Source organism: Cricetulus griseus, chromosome 4 (genome assembly GCF_003668045.3).
Source record: "Cricetulus griseus strain 17A/GY chromosome 4, alternate assembly CriGri-PICRH-1.0, whole genome shotgun sequence".
Classification (NCBI taxonomy): domain Eukaryota; kingdom Metazoa; phylum Chordata; class Mammalia; order Rodentia; family Cricetidae; genus Cricetulus; species Cricetulus griseus.
The window spans coordinates 30,128,820-30,150,664 of NC_048597.1; the positions used below are offsets into that span (position 1 = coordinate 30,128,820).

General features: G+C 37.9%; 1 pseudogene; it reads right to left on the reverse strand.

Annotated features, from left to right (window-relative positions):
• Positions 1-2,627: 2,627 nt before the first annotated feature.
• LOC113832679 lies at positions 2,628-2,720 on the reverse strand (annotated as a pseudogene).
• Between the last annotated feature and the right edge of the window lie 19,125 nt (positions 2,721-21,845).

Genomic DNA, 21,845 nt, shown 5'->3' on the forward strand with positions numbered 1-21,845 from the left:
CCAGTTCACAGCATTCACGCTCTAAAGAATGAGTGAGGTCCAGACACTTATGTAATTCTCACCTTAGTCCCACACATTTTGAGAATTACAAAGGGCAAGGGTGGAACAGAAAAAAATATTTGGGTATGTATGATGCTTACCATATGTACCAGATTTTAAGTAATTATCATCAAGCATTAAGATATTTCAAAAATTTCAACATTTTGCCCTCAAAAATATCTATTCTATATTGGCTATCGTACATCCAAAGCCATGTGTTTCTCATTCCAAGACTTCATTTATTTGGAAAATAAAGTCCAAATGGTTTGTTTATAAAAGGAAAGAAGAGAAGAAAGAGAGAAAGAAAGAAAGAAAGAAAGAAAGAAAGAAAGAAAGAAAGGAAGGAAGGAAGGAAGGAAGAAAGCCTGTGACTCTGAGCACATTGTGAAAAGTTATCTATTATTAAATCAGGACAATTATTTGGACTTATACTTCAGATGCATATTATTCTGCACATAGTAGGAGCTAAAATAATGCTGATCTTATTATATGTAGCTACTGATAAATACTATATAACCAGAATAGACATTGTCATTCTACATTCCTCAAAAACATAGATTCACTGAGGTTTAAAGATCTACTTAGTAACCAAACAATTAACATGCAAGTATTTTATAATAAATAGTGAAGATCATCTTAAGTGGCCCTATGTACAATAACACAGAGTATCATAGTACATAGTAAGAGACAAACAATATGACTTCGATGTAGAGGAAACTCAAAGTAATAGAATTGCTATTATAATGCATTTACTAATAGATCTGCTCAGGATACATTAAGTCTCACAAAGCAGTACTTAGTTAAGTACGATATGCATCCAAAATGCCCCCAAAGATATGTAGCATGCTAACCAGGCCTGTCAGAGATAAACAAAATTTGCTATTCTGGGATGTAAATGATTGACCAGCCATTGGACCCGTCCTTAAAAATCATGCTTCCAATGGGAAGCTCAATGGGTCAGTGTAGAGACACACCAAATGCTAAATCCTGGCCCACCATAAAGCCCCCAGTTCTCTTCTTGAGAAAACTATAATTCTTCCAAATGGACAAGACGACCCTAGATAACAACTAGTTGAAAAGAATAACACTGGTGAACTTAAGAAATCCTGACAATATCTTTTCTATGTTAATGGCCCATCTGCCCAAACAGGCAAACTTCCTCAAAGTGAAACCCAGCCTATTCTTCATTCCCTGTGTTAATCATATGTGTGTTTTCAGGGCTGACCATTTGGTATTAGATAACCAGTCTGTGTCCACCTTATTTTTTGAGAAATGGTCTCCCATATAACCTCTAATCCAAAAATTAGAAGGAAAAACAAAGGTAGAACTGACGCTAAATGTTTTAAATAAACATTCCGTAATGTCATGTTCATGTCACATGGAGCTACTCCTATGGGGATCTGACCTAAAGAGAAATGAATGGTGACAACAGAAATGAGGTTTAAGAAAATGAAACAACTTAAAAACAATGTAATAATGCATTTGTATATTTTAATGAGCATCTTGAGAGTTCTGCAAGTCTATCCACTCTCTCCGTTGACCAAAGCTTGTCACATGTCTGGCAGTGTGTTAGATGTCTCTGTAAGCTGATATTCAATCCTCAGTAATGCACAATACAGATATCATTATTACCTTTGCTACTAACTACTGTGAAAGGAGAAGACTATTATTGTTGAGATTGTAATTTTTTTCTCCCTGTGAATTTACTGGTTTTGGTTCTTTTACCAAATTCAGTTGTTGGGTCATAAGGATAGCTATCACTTGAAAAATACTACAGTAAATGCCCTCTCCTAAATATGAGATTGATGACTAATTCATGTGCCATAGTATAGCCTTCATTCAACAGGGGGATATAGAAGCAGACACCCACAGCTAAACCCTGAACTGGAATCCAGTTGCAGAGAGGGAGGACTAAAGAGCAAAGGGGTCCATACCAGGCTGGTGAAACCTACAGAAACAGCTGACCTGAACAAGGGAGAGCTCTTGGTCCCCAGACTGATAGCTGGGAAACCAGCATGGAAGTGAACCAGAATCCCTGAATGTGGGTGTCAGTGAGGAGACCTTGGAAATCTATGGGACCTCTTGTAGTGGATAAGTACTTATCCCTAGCATAGGAATGGACTTTGGGAGCCCATCCCACATGGAGGGATACTCCCTGAGCCTAGACACAAGGGGGTTGGCCTAGGCCTTATCCCAAAGAATTAAACAGACATTGAAAGACCCCTTATGGAAGTCCTCACCCTCCCTTGGGAGCAGAAAGGGTATGGGATAAGTAGGGTGTTAGTTGGGGGGGGGGCAAGAGAGGAGGGGAGGGGAAAGGGTCCTGGGATTGACACATAAAATAATTTTCTTTCTAATTAAAAAAATAAAAATCAAAAACGAAAAATACTACAGTACTGAAGGCTGCCTCATTTTCCATAAATGGAATTCCATTTCCATAAATGGAAATAAAATATATTTGTTCACTCATTCCCCACTTGGTTCACCATATGTCTTGTGCCTACAGATTTTATCCAGAGCCAAAGTTCTCTGTAACAATAGGCAAAGCTCACAAATCCAGCCCAGAAGTCTTCCCTAATGAGTGTCTGCCTGCTCCATCTGCAAGTTCTGATGCTTGCCTATGACTAGTTGTAGTCATACTAGAAATGAACTATAGAAATGATCTCTGAAAGTATAGTCTTATAATCATTCTAATGAGATTGTTTTTCTTTTCTCCTTTTAATGGCCTTATTGGAGTCAATTATCTTTATTTTTTAAGACACCTAAGTCACACACTGTATCACAATTCTAGAAATCAGTATTTCAATGATATCTTCAAAAATCCTAATTGTACACTTACCATTGATTACTATGACAGGGTTTTTCATGGCTGTATGAGAACTATTTTGACATTTGTTTATAATTTATTTGGACACTCTGAAATCCTGTATTGAAACTTCATAATGGATTAGAAAAGATAATTTCTTAAGGTGCCTTACAAAACCAGAGTATTTGAAAACTAATATTCTCTAGCTAAATCTTATTAAACTTGTCTGTTACATTTATGAAATTATGTGTGTGCAGGTGTGTGCATGTTGAAGAGGTGTTCAACTGGGGTAGAGAAGGAGGCCAGAGTTCCTTGTCTAGTGTCTTCCTTTATTGCTCTCCATCTTACTTTTTGTGACATGGTTTCTCACTGAACCTTGAACTGACCGTTTCAGCTAAACTGGCTCACCAGCACATCCTTGAGCTCTATCTGCCTATACCTTCCAGTGGTGGCATTACAAATGTTCTTGTTCATGCCCAGCTTTTATATGCATTCTGGATATCCAAACTCAAGTCCTCCTGATTGGAGAGCTAGCATGTTACTCACTGAGTTGTGTCTTTAAAACAAAACTATCTTAATCTGTTAAAATATCATAGTCTTTTTTCTTTTTTTGTTTTGTTTTGTTTTTTGTTGTTGTTGTTGTTGTTGTTGTTGTTGTTGTTGTTTTGTTTTCTGAGGTGGTGTTTCTCCGTGGCTTTGGAGGCTGTCCTGGCACTAGCTCTTGTAGACCAGGCTGGTCTCCAACTCACAGAGATCCACCTGCCTCTGCCCCCAGAGTGCTGGGATTAAAGGCATGCACCACCACCACCTGGCTCATAGTCTTTTCTTAGAAACATTAGTATTTTGATTATTTTTACAGTTTTATTTTGGTTTGCTAAGTCCTTATTGATGAAATATAAAGGTTATCCAATTCATGAAAATAATAGGGAACAATTTCAGCATATTAAAATATCACCTCTAATGAAAATTAGGGCATGTGGAAGTCTCAATATAACAGAATATGACATTCTGCTTAAAAGTACAAAGTAATTAGACCAATTAAAATGCCAAATAAAAATGATACTGTAACTGTGTCATGCCTTTAACTTTCTCACAGAAAAATAATAAATGTAAACAAGGCTTGAAACTACAATCCCAACACTTGAGAGGCTGAGCCAGGAAAACTGCTTTGAGTTCAAGGGTAGCCTTGGCTATATAATGTCTTCCAGAAAAGCCTGAGATACAGGGTTATACTGTTTCAAAAACAAAAACAAAAAATGGAACTTAAATATATGTGTAGCTATATGTTAAATTTAAGGATATGTACCCAAAATGTTTTAATTAAGTGTTAAAAGATTTGATTCATTAGAGTAAGGTAATATAATTTAGTTTTGCCACATTTGGGTTTATTTACTTCCTTGGAAATAATCCAAATAGAACTCTGAAAACTCCCTTTACAAATGATCTAATAAAATAAAATTGCCAATTTTAACCATTTATGGCCCTGCAAATGTTAATATATCACACAGAAAATAACAATAAGACAAAAAATCAGTTTTTATATTGAAAAAGAAAGACATGAGTTAAATATTTCCTTTTCCATCAAAGTGCCATGAACTTGAAAGGATTTGCAAAGTGGAAACAGGTGTAGTCAACTGTTAGAGTATTTTTAAAATTGCTTGACACGTTTTAATAGTGTGATCCCAAACTGAAACCTGACATTACATAAGCATTGGAAGACCATAAATCACTTTCGACAGCATGCTGTGGTCTCAGTTCCCCTACAGTGGAAGCATACTGTCACTGTGATATCATTGCCTCCATAGCACAAGCTTGGAAATACGAAGCTTGGAAATAAAACAGAAATTTAACTTTCTTCCTATGTGTTTAGAGCTACATGCATTACTAGAATATTAGTAAGGCAAATCAAGATTGCTTTCTGCTTGAGACATTCAGAGATTTTAGCAAACGGGGCAGATTTTCTCTCCACATAGTCACATTTACAATTGACTGAGGTGCACAGTAGAAATTACAAAGAAAGTATTCCCAGTTAAAACGGAAAGTTTTGTAAGACTTTTGCTTGTAACAGTTTCACACAAGTATCAATACTACCACTCTATAGGATGACATTTTCCCCCAAGGATTATAATTTTGTGTTTATGTGAGAAAAAGATCCCCAATACCTTTATTTAACCCTCCTCACTTTGAAATTATGAATATAGAACAATGCTGGTGCAGAGAGCACAGCCCTGGTGCCCTCTATTGCCCTCTGTACTGAAGCCTTCGCCCCAAGACAGCCTTTTAAAAATAAGCAGACCTGCCAAATGCCATCTCACCACATTCTGAAACAATTTTACTGGTTTGTAGTAACAAGAATAAACTAAACTTACCTCTATCAAAAGCAACAATTTTTACATGAGCTATTTACATATATAATGTATATACAATAATATTTAATCATTAAAGGTATTCAATTAAACAATTTACTTTAGATCACTGCCAAGGTATCTGGGGAAATGTCACTCTTGAGATATTTATGATATAAAAATTCCCAGAGAAATAATGCCAAGAGTTTTAACATTCAGGTTCATTTTGTTTTTTGTTTTTTTTTTTTAAACATCCTTCACCTGCCTGTTTTTTCCCCTTCTGTTCCTGACAGATGTAGTCCTGTGTGTGTCTGCTCAATTCCCTTCCTTCTTTTCATTTCTAATTCCATTTCAGGAAGTTAAGTACGTTATGGTAGACCAGAATAAAATGCAGTCACCCCGCTATTCTTACCACTAAACTGTGCTTACTTGACTCTGAATGGCAGTAAGCTTACAGTGCGTACATGCTACAACTTTCTTCTTCTTCTATTGTCTATGTCTCTTCTTGTTAGGAACCTTCCAGGATTTGAAGGTACCCAAACAGTCTATAGCAGGAAGATGTATAGCATACGATCCTCTAAATGCATACAACAACAGCTGAGAGAGAACAACCAATAAAAGCAAAACTGAAGGAGGTATACAAATCATAAGCCTCAGGAAACACATAAATCCTTATGAAGTCTTATCACAACTCAGACAGAACGTGATCCTTTCAAAAAAAAAAAAAAACTGCCAGATGATGCCAGACAGAGAGCTCAGCATTAAGACTCAGGTGCTTTGAAGTTGTGATCTTTGAAGCTCTCTTTGAGGACTTGGAGCTTGGGTCAGCCTTCAAGCATGGCAAGCCAGGTATTAGTTCTACGTTGCCTTTCATGTCCCTATGTCATCCCTTGTCTCATCTTCTCTTTGATCCAAAAGCACGCCATTTTGTTCTCTATGGTAAGTAATCTGCAATTTTAAGCACTTTTGTGTAAAAATTTGAGACGTATCAAAGACACTAAATATGGTGAAGCATGTTGGAATTACATAGAAGATCAGACTGGAAACAGCCATCCCAAACAAGTATAAGAGCCCACTTCTTTTTAAAAAAAAAAATTATGGAGAGGTTTTGTGTATATGAAGACAGGTGCCCCCAACGAAGCCAGAAGTATTGAAAACCTCTGCATCTGGAATTACAGGAAGCTGTGAGCTTCCCGTCTTTGGTTCTTGGAACCAAACTTGGGCCTCTGCAAGAGCAATATTCCATTCTAACAGCTTAACCATATTCCAGTCCCAAGATCTCACTTCTGCATGTAAATACAATAGCAATCAAATATCTAAGAGAGGGGCAAATGAGAAGCCTCTGTTGGCAAAATTTCTACCCTGAGAGAGTGAGGATCTGAGTTCAGATCCCAAGTATCGATGCAAAAATCCAGGTGTAGCAGTACTTGACTATGATCCTGACACTGGGGAGGTGAAAACGGGTGGGTGCTTGCTGGCCCAGCCACCCAGCTTATCTGATTGCTGAGTTTTAATAGAGAAAACAGGGTTAGTAATCAGGGGAAACAACTTACATTGACTTCTAGCATATGCATGTAATCCCCACATGCACAGAAACTTATGCACACATATACATACATACATACATACATACATACATACATACATGCATACATACACAAGCACACACACACAGAGACTCTGTCTCTCTCTCTCTCTCTCTCTCTCTCTCTCTCTCTCTCTCTCTCTCTCTACCTCAGTTTTGGATAGGGCAAGCATTAAACTCAATTTTTTTCTCTCCATTTTGTTTCATTTAAATTAGAAACAAGATTGTTTTACTTGTCAATCCCAATTCCCTCTCCCTCCCCTCCTCCCCTGCCCCCCACGTACACCCTACCTATCCCATACCTTTTCTGATCCCCAGGGAGAGTGGGGCCTTCCATGGAGGTCTTCAAAATCTATCATATCCTTTGGGATAGGGTCTAGGCCCTCCCCCATGTGTCTAGCTGAGAGAGTATCCCTCTACTGTTGCTTAGATGGTTAGTTGGTGTCATCCTTGTAGATCTCTGGACACTTCCCTAGTGCCTGATTTCTCTTTAAACCTATGCTGGCTCCCTCTCTGATTGTATCTCTTATTTTGCTCTCTATTCTTCCTCCTACACAAGCTTCCTGCTCCCTCATGTCTTCCTAATCCCTCCTCTTCTCCTCTTCTCATTCTCCTGGCTCCCTGTCTCCTCCCCCCATGCTCCCAATTTGCTCAGGAGATCTTGTCCCTTTCCCCTTCTCTTAGAGTCCTCCTTGTTGCCTAGTTTCTCTAGTGGTGTGGATTGTAGGCTGGTAATCCTTTTCTCTATATGTAAAATCCATATATGAGTGAGTACATATCATGTTTGTCTTTTTGTCACTGGGTTACCTCACCCAGAATGGTTTCTTCCAGTTCCATCCATTTGCCTGCGAATTTCAAGATTCCATTGGCTTTTTCTCCTGAATAGTACTCCACTGTATCCATTCTTCAGTTGAGGGGCATCTAGGCTGCTTGCAGTTTCTGGCTATTACAAATAGTGCTGCTATGAACATCGTTGAACAGATGTCCTTGTTGTAGGAATATGCTTCTTTTGGGTATATGCCTAAGAGTGGAATTGCTGGCTCTTGTGGTAGACTGATTCCCATTTTCCTGAGGAATTGCCATACTGATTTCTAAAGTGGCTGTACAAGTTTGCCCTCCCACCAGCAGTGGAGGAGTTGTTCCCTTTCTCCACACCCTCTCCAGGATAAGTTATCCTTGGTGTTTTTGGTTTTAGCCATTCTGACAGGAGTAAGATCGTATCTCCGAGTTTAAACTCACTTTTGTTTTTTAAGAATCTAAAATTCACTTGGGAAAGTGATCAGGAAGATTAACATTTTCCTGCTACAAAATTGTCCCCCATGTCTCTGTGTCTGTTGTGCTTGTGTTGCTCAAAAAAAAAAAATTAGATTTTAGGCGCAGTCTGTTGCCTTCTGGTCCATTCATATCCAGTCATTTATTCAAGACACTGATTCCAATGGCTAAGCATTATTTTGGGGACTTAGATACGCCAGGGGAAAATATTAAGAATCTCTAAGGGATATTTTGTGGCTCTCTTGCACATGCCACACAGAATCTTGAAGCTGGTTCTCAGGCATTGAAACTCAATTGTTCTAGGGCAGTCAAGTAAATGAGAAGAAAGCAGCTTTGGCTAGTGAAAAAACAGGCAGCTAGTAAGTTAGGAAGGAAGCGAGTGTGCTGTAGAGCCCTGGGAGTAAAATTTAAGAAGGTAATTATGGATAGGAAATAGGTGAACCATATCAAATGCTGTTGATACATTTCATGGCTTGTAGAAAACATGTCCAAATACCACTGAAATGTAGACATATGGAAAGATACCTGGCAGTCACATTATTGACTAAAAAAATGTTTTAAGCAGGTTGAACTGCCCGTAATGATAAAATTGTTTGCAGCATCATCGTGCTGTTTGGGAGATGGCAATTTTGATAGAGCTATCATGCCATGTACATGAAATTTTTCTAACAGGGCTGTAGTAGTCGTGTCTCCATTATATTGATGGTTACTGAATCTGAACCTGTCATTTCTAGCATCTTTCAGATGCTATTGGCCTTGAAGAGAAGAAATTCTGTATTTAATGAAAGTCTTTAGCTCACTCTTCATCCTCTGAAACCTTAGAGGGTCTTCCAACATATGTTCAATAGCATATTTATGGCTGTGACTGATTTCAGAAAGCCGGTTGTATTTAACCCTCTCATTATTACCTTTGGGACCAGTACACAAATGCATACTTTAAATTTTTCCCCCAATGCCAAAGCTAAAAGACCATAAAACTTTGGCACAATAAAGACGTCTGCCAAATGCCAATCAATCATTTTCCAACGGGTCTTTGAGGAAGTTACAGATAAAAGCCCTCCCTAAGTGCATTCTATTAATACTGGAGTGTAGAAAAAAAACCTAAAGGCATTCTTAAACCACTGCAGACCATAAATTCATAGTTGGAACAAAATCAACAGTGATTATCCCCAACTGACTCATCCTAAACCCATGATACCCAGACAATATATTGTCAAACCAGCCAATAAAACATACGTTTTGTTTTTTGAAGACTTCTCTACTGATTCTAGTTATTTTAAAAGGATTCTCAGAAAACAAGATCTGACACTGTGGGTCAGGCTGAAAGTACACCTCACTGTCTGGATTGTAAGTGTGAGCCATGTGCCCAGCAATCCTAATTACTAAGAAGCCCTTTAAAAAGTGAAAGTGTTTGAAACCATGAATTTTACCATAAATTAATTTTTAATAAAATAGGGATTGTTCTTCATGAAAATTCACAAATATAATGGCAAAAGAATCTAAATTTTAATAAAATTAATATCATTCATTAAATATTTGGTATGAGGAGGCCTTTTCCCAAATGCTTATTATACATATTTTAATCAATTTTAAATGGTTTTTGATTTAGATGTTATTATAGTGCTTACTTATAGGCAACAAACTCATCAGAAATAATGAGTTTAAATCAACAGTATCCTATGCAAAGCTACTGTGATATTTGTACCTGAAGAACAAAGGCATCAATTCTGGACTTGCTATTTAATTTTTCTTTTGCCCTTAGAAATTCAGTTAGTTACTGAAGTCTTCAGTTCTTTATCTTTAAAAGGATGCTTTTTAATGGTGAATTATATTTGAAAAATTTGTAATATAAAAATACAAAGCTACAGTAGCAAAACAAAGAACCAATATATATATATATATATATATATATATATATATTATATATATGCTAGCATTGTTGGCCAAAATACAGAGTTCAAGATTTTATATACATACATACATACATACATACATACATACATACATACATACATACTTAGCTAAAGGAATCCATTTATGGAAAACATGAGAGCTAGCAAGTGTCAAATCTTCAAGGCAGGGCAGTAGCATAGAAACACTCAGCAGAAACTAATATTGTAATGATTCAGGCATTATGCTCTCCTGCCCTTCCCCCCCTCTCCCCCAGGAAGAATGCACTCAGGCAGTACCCTGGTCAGCATGCAGGTACAAAGGACCCCTTTAAAATAAAGACCACCCCCTACCCAGTTACACTCTCCCAGATTCCTTCACACTGTTCCCCTGGAGCAGACAGGGCTTTTCCTGTCTCGCTCTTCTGTTCTCTCTCTGTGTCTCTGTCTCTGTGTCTTTTTACCTCTTTTCTCTTTCCTTCCTCCCGCCTTTCCCTTTCTTTTTTTTCTGCCTTTCCCTTTCTACTAAAACTTCTCACTAAACTCCGTCTGCCTGACATGTTTGTCACCTACCTTGGTCACCCTTGCCTGCCATTGAATCTGCCAAGATTCCCCTTGAACTTATCATAGTAATTATTACCATCTAGAATCCTCAGGCAGTCCAGACGCAGAGTTGGTTCATTTTCAGACAGTCTTAATCATTCCCCTGATGGCTTTCAATTGACTAAATCAAGTCCATTCAGTTGCTATAGAAAGCAAACTACATTACTTCATCTCCATATTTAAGTACAAACTACACCTTAAAAATGTTCTCACAGAAATATGCCAAACCATGCTTGTCTGAAGAATGGGTCACCAGATTGTAGCCGAATTAATACATGCAGTTAACAATCCGAGTCTAACCTTTGTTAACTGGGTAATGAATCGTATACATCTCCTTAAACTGTAGTTAATCTCTAAATAAAGGTAGTCTTTCTTCTTGGTTTACTATAACTTAACTACTTAGTATTTTTATGTAATAACTTGTTAACAAAAGATAAAAACCCAGGATATGTGTGACATAAAAACTCATAAAAGTGCACATAAAAAGTAAGAAATACAAAAATTGCACCTCTCATAGATAATATTTCTATAACTTCGTTTTCCTACTATCTGTTTTGGATTTCCCTGGCTCTCAGCTGGTTTGAATATTTTACCTGAGAGACTGATCCAAACCTGCCTTCCAGGAGGCTTTGGACCATGACAATTTCAATTTCAGTTGAGTTGCAGTTTTCTGTTGACTGTAATCATTCTAGATGGTTGTGCTAAAAGTGACCTGGTGGTTCTGCTGTGTTCCAAACATACTACTCTTTCTTTCTTCCACAGAGAGAGAAGCAGTCTGGTTTTATTCTATAATCAGGATAAATCACCCAATCAGTATAGTAAATGCCTTTTTTGCCCGCTTATTCTGATGCATAAGATGTCCAAACTGACAGAGTCACTTTTTACTTCCTGTCAATATAGTCATTGCAGCATCTCCTACTGAAAGCAATCTTCACCTTGGTACTAAACATCTAAACCGACAAGGCAGAATGCTATGGAAACAGGAAACACAATGTTTCCCAAGTGAATATGAGTTGATAATAATGGGACTCTCATATCCATGTCTTGATTCATGAACCCATGAAACTAAAACCTGGCTGTGACAGAATTGCCACTGTGTCTTAGATGCTGATTTAAAAGATTAAAGTAGGCACAACCTTCTGGACACTATCACCAAAACTTGGAAAGATATTTCCTCCTAAATGACACTGGGCCTGAGTTATTTAAAGACCACTGCTTTTATATTAATCCATATGTTTCAAGGTAGTTAAAACAGTTAGAACCACAGGTCCATGGATCTACTTAACTTGCTAAGAAGTGAACTTAGAAGAAGTGAGCATAGAACCACTTGTAAGTCTGGGCCCAGAATTCTCTTCTTGTGTCAATTGACTCTACAACACTATTCCGGGCCTTATATGTGGGCTGGGAGAGCAAAAGCCAGGGATAGCAAGAGTGAATGCCAGAAGCATCCATAAAGGCCATTGCTTCACATGACTTATATGTGACTTGGGGGACGCTATTGAACTCAGTCCCATATGCATTATTTACTTTGGATAATGGAGCACTGCTTTGTGATTTAGATGGATAGCTCAGGATATATGGTAATTTGATAGTCCATGATTGACTAAATAATCTCTAATAAGACTCGAAACAAAGTAAACATAGCTTCCCATAAGGTCAGTAGTTATCCACACAATGGAAGGGCTTTACTTCAAACTGTGAAGGGCCTGCCCAGCAGTCTAGTTAAAGGTCCTACCACTAGCACTTCAAACTATCAACCCGTTAGATTTTATTGGTAAAATCGAAGATCAATGATCACTGAAGCATATACCTGCTATTGAACATATTCTGGTTGGTGGACTACTGGAGATTTGCAGCTTTTTGGTTGGTTATCAAGTGGTATTGAGTACCATACTCAAATGAAGAATATGTCTTCTTGTTGACTTGGAATAAAAAGCATTTGTAAAGGGCATGGGTTTGATTCCTAGCAATCAAATAGTGGTTCACAACTATCTCCAGCTCCGGGAGATCCAATTCCCTTTTCTGACCTCTGGTGGTCACCAGGCTTATATATGGTACATAGACATACATGAAGGCAAAACACCTCTACACAAAGTGGTCCTCATGATACTATGCCCATTTTCCTGGTTGTGGAAAGGGCCTAATGAAATAATTTGTCCATCAACTTACAAAAGATACCTACATTAGTTCTATGTTGCTAGATTCTAGAAATTTTGTTGATATAGAAGTCTATGAATTTTTGTTGCATTTATGTTCATTATGTTCTCCCTTCTTTGATATAAACCTATTACTAAGAAATCTGGAGTAATTGCTACTTCTTATCCACTAGGTATGAGAATGACATCAGTTAATAGAACAGTATTTCAGAGGAAAACAAATTAAAGTTCCTGAAAACTAATATAGGGTGACTTATGTCTCTGGAGTAGTTCCATGAAGGTATATTATTGCTGTTGCCAAATGAAAACAAACTGCTTCTCCTGATCCTTACTAATAAAGGTGAACAAAACGGATAATTTTCTTAATCAATAGCTGCATATCAATACCAGGGTTTTTCTTTTAATTTTCTCAAACTACAAGCTGTATCTGCATTAACAGCAGTGATAGTGATGGGATTCACTATCCTGCTAAATCTATACTAATTTAATATCATTTTCCAAAGCCCATCTGTTCTTTCCTGGCCAAATAGACAAGCTGAATACAGATGCAGTAAAAATCATTACCTTTGAATACATACGTCAGTTCTTGGGTAGGGGTATTAATTTTTTATTTACTATTGCTGCTTGATTTACTACTTCACAAGGTAGAAGCCATTATAGTGGCTCTCAGTTAGCCATCCCCACCATAATGAACCTTGACTCCATTGAACAACAAGATAATGTATGTATCTTCTCAGTTGTTGAGTATGTTTATTTAAACTATGCATTTGGAAACTGGAGCAATAAGCACACATTTGAAAACGAAGGATAGCACAAAATTTACTAGGCAGTATAGATTGGCCTGTAACTAGCAACTTGCCTCAGATTTCAAAGTAGCAGGTTAAGAGGCATGAGCCAACACATGTACCCACCCTGTTCCTAACCTTACCTCACAAATGTATTTCTCACAATGGTGGAAATATATCTGTCCTATGGACTTTTTCAGAGTGAGTGAACAGGGCTTACGTAAAATGCTGGCTACTTTTATGTCAACTTGACACAAGCTGAAGTCATCTGAGAGGAGGGAACCTCAACTGACAAATTTTCCCCATAAGATCGGCTGTAAAGCATTTTTTCTTAATTAGCGATTAATGTGGAAGGGTCCAGCCCATTGTGGATGGTGCCATCCCTGGCTGGTGCTGTAAAAACGTAGGCTGAGCAAGCTATGATGAGTAAGCCAGACTGGAGAGATGTCTTAGCCTTTAAAGGCTAGTCTCACAATTGAAAATATAAGAAGAGTAAGCCAATAAATAACTATCACCCCTCTATAGTCTCTGCATCAGCTCCTGCCTCCAGGTCCCTCCTGGTTAGAGGTCCTGCTTTGGCTTCCCTCAAGTGACTTGAGATTCAGGATATGTAAGTCAAATAAACACTTTCCTCCACACATTGCTTTTGATTATGGTGTTTCATCTCAGGAACAGGAACACTAAATAAGGGCATAATAAATCCAATTTCACATCATTGTCTACCTTTTTGATATCTTGCTATCTGATCACACTTCCCTTTTACAGGCATTTAATTAGTAGTATCTAATGGTGGTATCTTGCATGTGCCAATTGCTGTATCATAGCAGTAAGTTTTTCTATCCCTTGCTCTGTAGTATTTGAAAACAGTTTTGCCATTTTGACTTATTTTTGTAAAGACAATATTTTTGTCTATTTTACCTAACCAAACATCTGGCAGAGGTCTTTTCAGCCGCTTCGGCTGTTATGTAAAATCTAGAATCTCTGCTTTGTGGGCCGATAACAAAACACATTGCTTAGCCAACTTCATTTTGTTTCCGCTACTATCATACACCGCAAATATCCACTACTAAATATATTTTTCAGATTTTGTCTGTAGAAGTATATATATGAAAAGCTTAACAATGTTTTTATGCAGCACACCATGTTATGTCAAGATTCTATTTTATAACTACCAGTTTGTGTTTCTAAAACAAAAGAGTGGATGACTTTCATGAACAACTGAAATTTATTCCTCAAGTTTCTGAAGATCAAAGTACGAGATGAATGCATCTGTGCATTAGATGTCTGTTTAAGAATTGCTTCCTGGCTTATAAAGTAGTACCTTTCACTGCTTTTTTGCATGGCAGAATGGACAAGGAAGTACTATAATTTTTAGTAGTTCCTACTTTAATTCATAGAGTGTCTCATCTCACCCCATCTCTTCCTAGGTGCTATAAAACACATATTGATTAACTTCTGTGATGGTTTGAATTAGAATGACTCCCATGCATTCATGTGTTTGAATGCTTGGTCCCCAGTTGTTGTGGGAAGAATTAGGAGGTTTGGGCTTGTAGGAGGAACTGTGTTATGGGGTCAGGCTTTGAAGTGTCAAAAAAACGCACACCATTCCCAATCTCTCTCCCCTCTCTCCCTCTCTCCCTCTCCCTCTCCCTCTCCCCCTCTCTCCTCCCTCCCTCTCCCTCTCTCTCTCTCTCTCTCTCTCTCTCTCTCTCTCTCTCTCTCTCTCTCTCTCTCTCTCTCTCTCTCTCTCTCTCTCTCTCTCTTTTCAGCACGATGCTTGTATGCCTGCTGCCACACTCCCCATCATGATAGTCATGGACTCTACCTACTACACTCTGAAACTGTCAACTGCAGATTAAATGCCTTCTTTTATGAATTGTCTTGGCTATGGAGTTTTGTCAAGCCAGGGCAGAATAAAAGCAGCTAAAACGGCTTCCTTGTGAATTTTGAGAGGGTGCAGCTACTCAAACCATCTATAAACCTCACTCTTTAAGGCTGCTGAGGCTGGAACCTATTTACAGCTTAGAAGTCAAAGTGATTATCCACTTGTTTGGAGTTAAATCAGCAGGGTCGTAAAAGTCACCTGCTTTACAAAAGGCCATTACAGTTTGCTTGGACAAATCCCCATTATTCTCCTCTGATGGAGCAATTCCCACTGGCAAAGAAGACCAGAATTAAGGAGTTCAATGCACTTCTTCTGATAGGGATTCTCTGAAATGAACACATTTAAATTTTCAAACTACCATTTCATCCTAATCAATGCCTTCAGTTAACCAGTAGATACTGCAAGGTTAGGAATTAAATAGAATTAAATAGAACAACACTCTGTCTGGATTTATTTTCCAGTCAACTCATATTTGTGTTCATGGGAAATAAGAATTTTTCTTTTAGAATAGACAAGTGCATATCAAATTGCTTATTGTTTTATCTGGGAATTCAAGTCATTGGGCTCATCATTTTCTTTTCCCTCTTTTTCTGACATACTTAGGAATGGTCTGAGTCCTTTTATTTGCTGGTTTAAGGAAAAAGTTCTTACATATCAAATACAAACTTGCTTCTCTTAAGCACTTGATTAGCAATACCCGTCATTACTACTTTGCATAAGTCTATTGTCATAACACACAATTGACTCGGTACATCTTTACTTCTGGAGTAAGTAACTTTAAATCTAGTCAGATTAGAAAACTGATTGCCTTATGCAGGTTCTCTAACTGTTGGTTAGACTGAACTAGGCCCCCTGAATGTGGGTTACAGTTGGGAGGCTTCGGGAGATTATAGGGCACTGGCAGTGGAACCAGTCATTATTCCTAGTGCATTAACTGGCTTTTTGGAGCCCATTCCCTATGGAGGATTACCTTGAGCAGCCTAGACACAGGGGGCAGGAACTTGGTCATGCCCCAAATGATATAACAGACATTGATGATTCACCATAGGAGGCCTCTCCCTTTCTGGGGGAGGGATGGGGGTGCTGAGGAGATGGTGGGTGGAATAGAAAGATGGGAAGGAGAGGGAACTGGAATTGTTTTGTTAAATAAGATTGTTTTTAAATTTTTTTAAATAACCTGATTGTCAAAGCCAACTTGCATTATTCATTCTTAAGTATTGATTGTTCTAGATCCAATTGCAAGAGCAAAGTTCAGATTAAGGTTTCTCCAGAAAAAGCCCATGTGTGGTACATGTAGATGTAGAGAAAGAATTCTTCTAAGGAGCTGGTTCATGTGATCTTGAGGGCTTGAGTGCTCTAAGCCATCAAGGCAGCTCAAGGGATGAGTGTCCACAGAAGAGCTGCGGTCACTGTGTGAAATCCAAAGCATCAGAGAGAAAGACCTTCCTCTTCTCTGAAGAATAGGTCTTTTCACTTAAGGCCTTCCACAAATTGGTTGAAGACCAACACTTACCGGCAAACTATGCAGGAGCAACTTACTTTATTCAAACACTACCTGTATAAATATTAATCACATCATACAAAATATTTTTACAGAAATATCAGAAATGGTATTTGGCCAGCCACTGGGCATTATAACTAGCACCTTTGGCACAAAATAAAAAAAAAAACTTAAATATCAAACAATTCAATATCTAATTTTCTCTTGTTTTCCTTCTCAGTTTTGACCAACAGAATCTATATTTTCTTAAGGGCTGGCATATGTCCAACTAAAGCAATGATATCCCCTGGACTCTGATGTACGGCCATGGAGATTACAGAAACAGAAGTAAAAGTGCAAGGAAAAGTCTTCAGAGTGTACAGAATCATTGAACACATATAATTTTGTTCTTTTTCATGTCAGGGGTGAGAGTTGGTAACTATGTGGGTCGAGAATCAGGGAATGAAAAGAAGAATTTGGAGTTACTTTCTGAAGTTAAAAATAGTAATATTGACAGTGAAGGCCTCAGAAAAATATGGCAGCACAGAAAAGTAAAAGTAATGGGGTCAGGAGCAGGTCACAGTGATCATGCTAATCTGTCCATTTTCTGATATTCAGTGTCAGAAAAGATAAATTCCTACTTTACTAAATACTTCAAAAATAATGTCCTAATATGTAGTCGTCCTGTCCTAGATACTTTAAAATTCCTTATCAGGAGATGTGTGTGTGTGTGTGTGTGTGTGTGTGTGTGTGTGTGTGTGTGTGTGTACGCGTGTGTGTTAGCAATCTATCTCTTTGTGCTTGTATGAATCTGAAGTAGAAGAAACTACTTCTATCCTGCAGCTAGCCTTTGTGATATATGTTTTATAAGAATAATACTCTGGGCAAAAGACAAGAAGATGACAAGTTTAAAGTCAGCCTAGGCTCCGTAATAAGACTCTGTCTCAAAAAACAGAAACAAAAAACTGAAAGAAAAAGCAAGATCCTGAAGATTGTTTGACCATGACTGAGACATGGTGACCATGGGAAGGTAGAAAATTGTAGACAAAAAAGTAAATTATCATGGGGTTTCTTACTACCTTAATATAAACTGCTATTCATTTTAACCTTTATATGAAGTCTAACATTCTCATGGCTATTGGGTAACCTCTCAAAAATGCAACGTTATGCATGCTTAGGCAACCTCTAGCCTCTACCAGCCCCAAAACTAAAGTTGTGAAATACATCTGAAACATTTTTGGAAAGACTTTCCTGTGTTTCTATAGCCCACCTGCCTAATACTTCAGTCAATGTACTTGTTGACAGTATTAATTGATGGCTTTGTTCTTAGCTTACCAAAATTTATGTAATTTCTTCTGCAGAACAAGAGATTCAGGATCAATTGAATCTGTGTTATCAGACCAAGATCACTCAGATTTGTACCAATATAAACCATTTATCATTTCTTTCTATTAGAGTTTCAAGTTAATATTTGAAATATAGATGAGAGCTGTAGAACAAATGCTGTGGATTTTTGTTGCCAGTAGTGTTCAATGAAAATTACTGAGTGTGAGATATTTAACTGTCACGGGAAGTTTCACTCTTACAGTATTCAAAATATAACAACTTCTAGAGTATTAAAAGCCATTTTACCAAGTTGCTTTAATCCCAAGGATCATAAATTATACAACAATATAAAGATGCCTTAGATATACCTTCCTTGGTATTTTCTCATAATAAAATTAGACATATAAGTCCCATGCAAAGTTGCTAATTCTTTTAAATGCAAGAATTTCGTAAGAATGGTAAAACTGACTGACATAAAGCAGTCATGCTTGAGCAAAAGGTTATGTACACAATTTTCCCAAAGAAATATGAAAGGCTAAAGTAAATGTTTATATCCACAAGAAAGTCTGTCTAAACCCACATTAGAGGTTCAAAGGCTGTGGCTGAGTGCATATCCCAAATAAAGTGCCAATCCTGCCTTTATGACCACAATCATGACTAGGATGAGGCAGGGAAAAATTAAAATGAAGCCATTTCTATAACAATAAAATGATCATTTTAAAATAAAAAATTGTGTAATAGGTCAAACTGAAACATTATCACTAGTTTGAGATCAATCTCTCCCTGTTCTAAGTTATTCCATATTATACAAAACAGAGATTTCTCTGGCTCTGCTTTGTCCTGAGAGACTCCATTTTGCAAGCAGCTTATGACTCCCTCCTGAGGGTAGACTGTTGTAGAATATTAATTTAAGGTGTGTTACTTTTGTTTATGCTCTGGAACATTTGTTTAATAATGCGAATGTGTGTTTGATTAAATAAAATTCGCCCGTGGTCAGGATGGGTCAGCAAACTAGCTGACAGGAAGTTGTAGGGAGGGGCCAGGTCGAGAAGGTTTATAAGGAGGGGCAAGACTTGGAGAGGTGAGCTAGATTGAGTTGATTGCTATTCAGCCCCTCTGGGAAGCAGCATTCTACCTCAACCTTTGAATCTTGAGCTCTTTAGTGGGACAGAGATCTAAGTAAGTTTCTTATGTTTTTCAGTTGTATTTTCCTTAGTAGCTTTGAAAGAGTAGGTGCCTGAAGGAACAGAATTCCCTCAGGCTTTGGCTCTTGCTGCCTGCTGGTAGCACCTGAGTGGCAGTTGCTGAATAAGATAGCCATAGCTTAAAAGGCAGCAACAATTAAAAAGAAAAATAACTGTAGAGGGTAATTGCACTCCTGGATTGACTAATCAACAACACCATATATCTGGCACCACCCATGCAGCAAAGACTGATAAATGACTTATTCTTAGGAATAAAAGAGAGGCAGCCTTTAAGTTTATTCAAGTAAATTGACACTGTAGAGGCATGGGTATGGGTATATTACATAACCAGGAAGCAGGCCCAGTAATTTGTCAAATGGGACAGACCAGAGGAAGTATGTAAATACTTAACGTGGACCATCAAAGTGATGGACCCAAACACTGAGATGCAACAGCCCCACATCAGCCTATCATCCGAAACCTGGTGTGTGCTCCAGGGACCAACAGCAGAGAAGCTAATCCGTCCCTGGAGCTTGAGCTCTCCTTGAGTCCTCACTGTTGAGGCAGCCTGTTTGTCCATCCATCCTACTTGCCCATCTGAATCTCAACCCACTATTTCAGCTCGGACCCATTTCTTGCCTCTCATCTCTGTAGCTGACTACATCTCTGCTCTGCATCCTGACTCTCTCATTGCCTGGACTGTGCCACAGCATCTTCGTCACAGCAGCTGCTTCTGTGATCATCATATTTTCAGCATGGACACTTCTTTCCGTTTTCCCAGCTCACCTCTGAAACTCTGCAGTAGCCTCTTTAACTTGCCCTCATTCTGTAACTACATAGATAGATGAACTTACTGTGTTCTGTGTGATGTGTGATCTTAGACTTGATATTAGGAATTAAAATTGCAATAAAAGAACTTGCATTTGTCTCTGCCAGATTCTCAGGTAGTCAGGATGGACTGTATCCTGAATTTCTGCCATTGAAATCAATGTACCTAGTGAATTTATTGCTATTCAATAAATTCTCACGTTCTAGAAAGCATGTTTGTCTCTGTTTCTGTCACAGCACACTCATAACACTCTCATTTTACCCATAATAAAATGAAAGATACTTGCAGTGTCCAAGGGGATGACACATGACTTATCACCGATTTCCATTATCCCTCATGTTTATTTTTTTTTAATAGACCTTAGGAAGATGTAGCTCAATGGAGGAATGTTTAAGTAAGATGCACAAGGACTTGGATTTAATCTCTAAGGATAAAAGGGAAAGAGAAGAAATGCCTCCAACCTACCTTTAAATGGTACTCTGTGAGTATTCACTCCATTGGTCTCCTATCAGTAATCTGTGGCTTGAGCCGGATGACTTCTCTACTCATGTGGCATTGCATTGCCTTTTTAGCTAGGCCCTGGATTGTTCTGTGGTGGTAGCAAACCTCCACGAAAAATCCAAAAGGCTTTCAATAGCCACTATTTGGATCCGATTTATTTCTATTTCACTGTTAAAAATGTCACAGCCCAACCCAGAATTGGTACTGTGGATCGCTACCAAAGAGTATACACTGAGGAAGGCTTAGTTTACAGGTCTTTGCAGGAACAAACCATTCATGTTTTCACATTTTGTCTACTTTCTTTTACTCATAGTGATCCAGCAAGCCTGGCTTTTTGATAGATTTTGAGTACAACAAAAACCATTTCTGTGCTAGGACTTAACTGTTACTTCTACCAGCATATTCTTCCTTCCATAACAAATATAGTCAACTCAAACACCTCCTTCAAGTTTTGTTCTAAATTCCACTTTTAAGGAACCCTTTCTGCTTAATGAGACGCTCTCCCACAATTCCGTTGCATTTTCTATACTCCATTGCATATATATATATATATATATATATATATATATATATATATATATATATATATATATTGAGTTTGATTGCTATTATTGATTCTTATATTATTTTGTCCCTTTGTGATTTCTGGTTATTTTTCTGCTTCCCTCAGTAAACTATATTCTATTTTTCTTGTTTTGTTTAGTGATATATCTCAAACCATTCATGGAATTCTTGAAGCCTGTTAGGTATCAATATATATTCGTAGAAGGGCTAAAAATCAGATTTATTCTTTTATGACTTGAATGTCAGAAATATGGGTTCTGCGTGCATATCACTAGTGCAGAACAGCAAAAAACTCAGCACAAAACACAGCATCTTGAAGAAAAGAGCTGCTTTGGACTCTGCCCCATCACTTAGCACATGCAGACTCTCTATTGGGAAGGATCAAAGCCAGTGCAAGCTCAGGAGGTGAAGGCAAAAGAAATCATTTTATCTAAGCCCCCCATTCTCCTAATGAATATAATTAATCCAAGGAAGTTAAGTGAACTGAAGACTCCTGAAAAGTCAGATAGTGGCAAAGCTAGGATTAGAGGCCACTTTTCTAATTACCAACGCTATTTACCCCTATTTTCTCAAATTGACAAAAATCACTTCGCACA